Source organism: Sminthopsis crassicaudata, chromosome 2, assembly GCF_048593235.1.
Source record: "Sminthopsis crassicaudata isolate SCR6 chromosome 2, ASM4859323v1, whole genome shotgun sequence".
Classification (NCBI taxonomy): domain Eukaryota; kingdom Metazoa; phylum Chordata; class Mammalia; order Dasyuromorphia; family Dasyuridae; genus Sminthopsis; species Sminthopsis crassicaudata.
In genome coordinates, this window is record NC_133618.1 from 450,234,862 (window position 1) to 450,242,317 (window position 7,456).

At 35.4% G+C, this 7,456-nt stretch overlaps 1 long non-coding RNA gene across 1 annotated transcript; it reads right to left on the reverse strand.

Annotated features, from left to right (window-relative positions):
- Nucleotides 1-1,519: 1,519 nt before the first annotated feature.
- Nucleotides 1,520-5,866, reverse strand: LOC141553589 (uncharacterized). The gene is made up of 3 exons (XR_012485541.1): nucleotides 5,725-5,866; nucleotides 3,325-3,435; nucleotides 1,520-1,658 (listed from the first exon to the last, which is right to left on the reverse strand). It is a non-coding gene; the product is annotated as an uncharacterized LOC141553589 (long non-coding RNA).
- Between the last annotated feature and the right edge of the window lie 1,590 nt (nucleotides 5,867-7,456).

Genomic DNA, 7,456 nt, shown 5'->3' on the forward strand with positions numbered 1-7,456 from the left:
AACCTCTCTCCCATTTATTAAACTTCAGTGGCTCCCATTAGCTCCAAGTAATAAAATATATAAACATGAAATATGAAATCTATAGCCTCTAACCCTCCTCATAAGCCACACTTTTCTTTTTTTTCTATTCTTCTTATATCTATTCTTCTAATATATTCCTCTACACACACACACACACACACACACACACACACACACACACACACACTCACTGATCTTTCCATCTCTAGACTCCTGGCATTTTTATTGGTTGTCCCCCATGACTAGAATGTCCTCACTCCTATTTATCTCCTGGCTTCTTTCAAGTCTCAGATAAAGTCCAATCTTTTTAAAAAGAAAAAAAGTCTTTCACAATCCTCTTTAAATCTAGTGTCTTCCCTCTTGGAGTACTCCAAATAGTTATTTATGTTTTCTTACTAATTATTAGACTGTGAACTTGTTCAGATCAGGGACTATATTTTGATTTTCTCTGTATTCTCAGTGCTAAACACATTCCTAGCACCTAGAAGGTGCTTAACAAATACTTATTGAATGGGAAATTGAAATTATGAAATGCAAAGTTATTTCCTGATATTCCAAAGGAGAGGTATAAGTTCTGGTTATACTAAAATCCAGGTTTACTGACTCTTAGAATACTTAATTTTCTTAAAAGAAAAATTCAAGGTTATCTAAGGACTTTTCTGGTTGATTTCTCTATTAACATAGACTTTAAAAACACACACACACACACACATATATATAATTTAAATCATATAAAATATAATCTTATAATAATATATGATAATATATTATCCTATAATTTAGACTATAAATATTATAACTATGACATGTATATATATATATATATATATATATCATATAACCCATATGAAATAGTTACTATTACCCCTTACTCTTGCAATGACTTTCAGTCCTTTCTGAATATAAACATTTTAAATGCATCTCCATCCCAGCACTGAAACCCTTTATCTCTAGCTCTTGTCCCTTTTTTTGGTGTATGTGTGTAGATGTGGGAAATGAAGATGGAAGGCAATCGGGGTTAAATGACTTGCCCAGATCATAAGTGTCTGAAGCCCAATTTGAATCAGGCTTTAGATCTAGTGCTCTTATTTACAGGGCTACCTTTTTTTTTTTTTTTAATCATCCCCTTCTTTGTAAGAAAATATATCTCTTTTTTGCTCCCTAACTTGCAAATAACTAACTTTTAAAACAGTATTTTAATATCTTTCTTATAAAATCATCTTTTCTAAATCAATCATTTCATTGTACATCCCTTAATAGGTGTTTTCCTTGACTAAGCTAGGAGAAGCCCTTATTTCCAATTAGATTTTGAACTCTCTGTAGATTAATGGTGCAGTTAGGATATGAACCAGGTCCTTGTCACCCAGGTTAGTGCTGCAACCTCCATTTGACACCAGGCTAAATTGGACTAGAAGAAAGGAAACAAATCCACAGGAAATATATGAATTGACTGCTAATAATGAGCACTACAAAGCTCTTTGATAACTCACCTAATGTGGGTTTTGACTTTTAAACTGACAAGGTCACTGTTACAATCCTGAATGACCGAGTAACCAACTTCATTTTCATCCATCTCTATTCCAATTTGAAATCTGTTGTTCACTTCTATTTTGAAACCAATATTTCCAAGAGAGAATCTAAAGAAAGAAGGTAGTTTAGAGAGAAAGAACTCTGTTACTTATAGAAATCTATCATGGGATAAGATCAGAAAGCAGAGTTAACTCAATACTCCTGCTCACTAAACCCAAATGAGGAATGCAGCAATGACCATAGGCAAGAGAGAAGTATCTTTAGATTCCTACTGAGATTTTTTCTTTGCTGATACTTTATGATTTCCAAAGCACTTTGAAATCTCTTACCATGACCTACTATTTTCTTCAATTGATTGCCCCCTCTGCTATTTCCTTTCTCATTCTGTCTCTCTCCATCTACTCCTTTCTCTCTCATTCTTTCTCTCCCTTTGTCTCTCTCTCTCTTTCCTCCTTTTCTGATTCTCTGTGATTCTGTCTCTGTCTCTCTGTCTTTTTCTGTCCATCTGTCTCTTTTCTTCTCTTTCCCCCTCTGTCTTCCTCCTTTTATCTGCCTTCTTTTTCTTTTTCTTCCATTCTCTATTCTCTCTCTCTGTCTCTCTCTCTGTCTCTCTGTCTCTCTCTCTGTCTCTCTCTGTTTTTTTATTACTTTCTGTTTCTCTGTGATGCTTTCTGTCTCTTTTTTCATGTCTGTCATTTTAAATCTCTCTCTATATTCTTGTTCTTTCATTGCTATCTACTAACATGATTTTTTTTTAAATCACTGGACCCACCATATTCACAAGCTATCTTCCTCTATCTCTCGACCTTTTATCAAGGAGTCAAAATCCTTGAAAAAGTTGTATGAACTTGTTACCTTCATCTCCTCTCCTCTCATTCTCTTTTCAACCCTTTATAATCTGGCTTTTAAGCTGTTTGCTCAACTGAAACTCTATCTTCTCTCCACTCAAATAGCTACTTCCTAATTCAGATCAGCATAACTTTCCACCTGAACTAGGGCAGTAGTCCTTCTACTTTCTTTCCCTCCTCTCAATCATGGAACTGCCAAAATGTTCTTCTTAATATACAATTCTGACAGCCTTAAGTCATCACTCGACAAACTCCAGTGGATCCTTATTAACTTTAGCATCAAATATAAATTATTCTTCTGCTTAAAACATTTTTCAACTTGACCCTAACCTACTTTTTAGACCTAAGAACACAATGTCCCCAATTTGCCATTCTTCCTGGTCCTTATTCACAATACTACATTTCCCATGTTCAAGCTTTTGCACTGGCTGATCCAAATATATGAAAGGCATTCCCTTCTTATTTCCCTTTCTCAAATTTCCTAATTTTCTTCAGGATCACCTTTTACATGGGGACTTTTCAAATTCTTCAACTACTAATGTCTTCCCCCCAAATCATATCTAATTCATATGTACTTCTATAAGTGTACTGACTGTCTTAGTGCTCTTAGTTCTTGGCTAGACTCTAAATTCCTCAAGTTTAGTGACCATTTTCACTTTTGTATTGATGTCCCCTAATTCTAGCCCAGTGCCTGGTACATAATAGGCACTTTATAAATGCTTATGGGTTCCTTGATGGAAATCCACTTAAAAATGAGAATGAAATTGATATAATAAGAATGATTCACAAATCCTGTTTATAACTTATAAAGTATTTTCTTCATATTTGTCAAGAAACATCAGAATCATAGTTATCTAACTTACTTTTGCTGATATATCATTTATTCCACTGAATAGAGATTTTAAGACTCACAAAGATCACTCACATATTTGCTTCCATTTCCAAGGTTACAGGGAATGTTGCTAACAGTTGTTGACAGTTTTCTTCATTTTGTGTAATATTAATATTGAAGATTTGGGCCTTTGTAATTTCAATCCTGAACAGAGAAGTCATATTAGAAGTGAGAAGTAAATAATTCATGCTCTTCACAGATCTAGTCCCATCCAAATTAAGCCACTCCAGTATTTTAGCTTTCTATCAAACAAAGGCAAGGGGCAACAAGGGAAGGGAGCCTGTTTTCAACTAAAGACCCTAAGGATTTTGAACTTTGACATCAATTTTCAACTTTGACATAGATCCTTAACTAATTCTCTCTTCTAGCCTGATCATCTAGGATTATGGCTGGGCTGACTAGACCTAATTAGAACATCCACTTGGTAACATCTTTCCCAATTCATTATAGTCACTCACCCTAAGTCATGAAAGTGAGACTAGACAACTATAAAAGATTACCCTAGAAATCTAGGGTATTCAGAGACAGGGATGGCATGTGACTTCTTTGCTTATTTGATCAAGTTAAGTGACTCACTCCACTGTACCTAATGTGTTAATTATTGAGCCAAGACTAGAATTCAAATCTTTTACTTCCATTTCTAGATTTTTTTTTCCTCTACAAGAGTTGTCTTTTATTTTAAGAGTTTATTGTGGGGGGGGGGGGAGTGAGAAATCATCAAAAGTACATCTTTATTTTTCCACCTTCAGGGGCTATCACTTTTTTATTATCACTGAATCAATCAAGAATCTGTCCATTTATTAAATACTTATTATGGTGCTAAATACTTGAAAGGCACTGTCAGAGATATAAGGCCAGAAGAAGCCTTCATCCTAGATTATGTGACACTTAGAGTGTAGATAAGGATAAAAAGCCCATGTAGAGGAAATAATGATAATTACAGAGTAGGATTTTTAGTGTTTTAATGTCTAGTCAGTTTCCAGATGAAGTTCTAAACAGAAGTTCAGGTTGTATGCAATCATCTAAGAGGTTTGGAAAGTGAAGAGGCTCCAAAAAAAAAAAAGATTAAGGGAGGTGAGAAAATCAAATTAGCAATTTTTCAATTGATCTTGTTTTGTAACTAATCCTATTTGTAACTCTATTTTTTGTATAACTACCTAAGCCCTTTTCTCTGTCTCTGATTGAGGAAACTTATGAATTCAAAAGTTCAGTCTCTCTCAGTTAAATGAAAAAGTTAAGTTTTCCTATCAATCACTTTTAATTAAATAAAAGCTGACTAAATATAAAAGCAAATCACTTTTCATTGAAAAAAACTGAGATGTTTAAAAACTTGATGACCTCATAAAAGACTTTAATTCAAAGGGAATTGCTGTCTCAGCACCACCTGAAAATCATTTCATGTCAAAGAAACGTGTTATCTTCTATACCATTAATTATCTTAGTTCAATACTAGGACATTTGGCATTACCTCTTATCAGCTAGCATGATGCTATTCCATGAAACATGTCGTCTCAAGTTTGTTTTTGTACAACTAGAGAAAATTTGTTATTGGCTATTAGTAACAAGATCCATGTGGACAGCATCAGTTAGCATTGTCAATATGGAAGGAAGGGTTGTGACCAGCCCCTATTCCAACCTTTCAACCAATAGTATTATCCCTGCCTCCATGATGCTGTCAGTTCTTTAATCAATCATATTTTCCTTCACTTACCAACTTCTGTTCTTTGTTCTATGCTTATAAAAGGGACTGCCTTTCTCAGAGTCTTTTGACTTGCCAAAAAAGTCAGTGGCCCCCCTTTATTAATAAATTCACACTTTACTAATACACTGACAGTTGCAAGGTGCTTTTTATTCAGGCTATCTTCATTTCAGTTACAACAGAAGCCATGGACCTGGAGCTACAGATGATTAAAACAACCAGCATTGCAATGGAAACAATCTGTTTTACTTCACCTAGTACACAGTAAGAACCTTATAATAATAGATGCTTGTTTCCTTCCTTTTTTCACTGATAAATGAGAATATCCTCATGTATCTCCAGGCTATAATGTTATTCCAGAGCTTTCTAAGGGCATAATATCATATTGTAGATAATAGTATATTGAGTAAATTTTTTCACTTATTTGTTTTTAACCAACATTTATGCTCTCATATGATCCTCCAAAACACATACCTAGGGCCACCTTCAGGTCAACTTAGTCCTCCAGAACAATAAACACTTTCTTTTGAGGAGAGCAAAGATCTTAACTTTGCCCCATTCACACTCTTCCCTATTTCAATTTGCGTTTGTCCTCCTTCTCTCAAAGTCAGGCCTGGCTTTAAGTTGTTCTGTATTCCTATACAACCTTCCCCTGACTTAAATTCTGCAATCTAGAATCCTTCCTGGTCCCCACATTTGGGTCTGAAACTAGACAGTTAGTAAGGTGAACTCACGAAGAAATCTCCAGGCCAAGAAACTTGGCATCCACTCCTACATGCAAACTTCCAAGAAATCCACCTTGAATGAGGTGCAAGGCCTTCAGGAAGGGAAGTTTCTTGAGATTGCTGAGAGCATTTGTGTGCAGCAGTTTGCTGTGCAAACCTGTAAATAGTTTCAAAGTATCAGTGAGTCTTAGGTTTAATTCTTCCTTAAAGAAGAATAGTCTATAACGAGGACAAAAGAACCAGCTCTAGAGTTGAAGGACATGGATTTGAATCCAGCTCTGCTTCTTAACACCTATATGGTCTCAGTCAACTTGGATGTTCTCTCTGGAATTCAGATTTCTCATCCTGAAAGGATTTGACAATGTAGCTCATAGTTCTTAAATCTGATCCTATAAAACATGAATTGATTGACCTAGTTTATTAGTGGAAGAATGATGGCCTATAGGCTAGGCAAATCAATGATGGAAATTCATCAGTGATCTCTTCAAATCTTCCAAAATTCAAAAACCACAACACCCTTAAATCTGATTTCCGGGTCCCCTCCTACCCTAAATCCTCCATTCATTTTGTTCCACACAATAGAAATATATTTCTTTGATTTTTGTACAGTTCTCCCTTTAAAATGCAAATGGACTTAGAAAGGATCCTACCTGGAAAATGACTTTTTTCAAGTTTTAAGCTCAAGGAATTAATTGATTCCCTTCCTTTTTATCAGTTATTCCAGATTGGACACACTCACTAGAATTTCTTGTGGGGATGGGGCTAATTTTACCACCATGCCCTCACCCTGCCCCTCTTAAAATTCTTATGAGATTTGGAGAAAATATTATATTGATCCATTTTAAATCTTCACCCACTCCACCGATGACCACACATGTACTTTACTGCTACCAGAATTCCTTACAGTGAGCTTTTTACTTCCAGTCACAGATCACCTAGAAGCACATGGGACTGGGTCAAATGGCAACTTACTAGTAGCCACCTCTAAGAGTAAGTTTGGGGAGACTTCTGCCCATGCTGATACTTCTGACTGAGCTGATGCTTTTGCCAGTGGTTCAGTCAAGATCAGTTTATGTCTTTCTATGTAGGCTGAGCTCTGTGTGAGCAGTCCATAGAAGAGTACAAGTCCCCAGATCTTGTGCATCTTCTTTCCTAATATAAAAAGAACGAAATAAAAAAAAATAAAACATTCTTTAAAAATATTTTCCTCAAAATTAAGATCTGAAGTAAATCTGCATATAATGGTCAGAATACTCCAAATGTCCCCTTCACACACACACACACACACACACACACACACACACACACACACACACTCCAGAAACAAAGACCTTTGCAACACAAGATTTTTTTGTTGTTGTTGTTAGGGTCCCCCTCCTCCCAAGTATGTGTTTAAAGGAAGATGAGTGAGTTTGGGCTGAATTCACAAATACCATATTATTCCATATAAACTGTGAGAAAGGTCCTTTATTTTGTCTGATTTTCCTAAATCCATATATACGCATGTATATATTCTTGGCATTACTGCAAAGACTTAATACATTTCCTTCTTCTATCCCTTTTTCTTTTCCACCTTGTATATATCTTCTTAGATGGAACATGGTATAGGCAAAGCAAGCCAAACTTGAAGCCAAAAAAATCTGGGCATATATCTGGATATGCAAACACTAAGCACTTAAGTCTTAACCTCTTGGCACTATCCTTCACTTCATCCTTTATCAATAAACTTGCAAACTTAGTG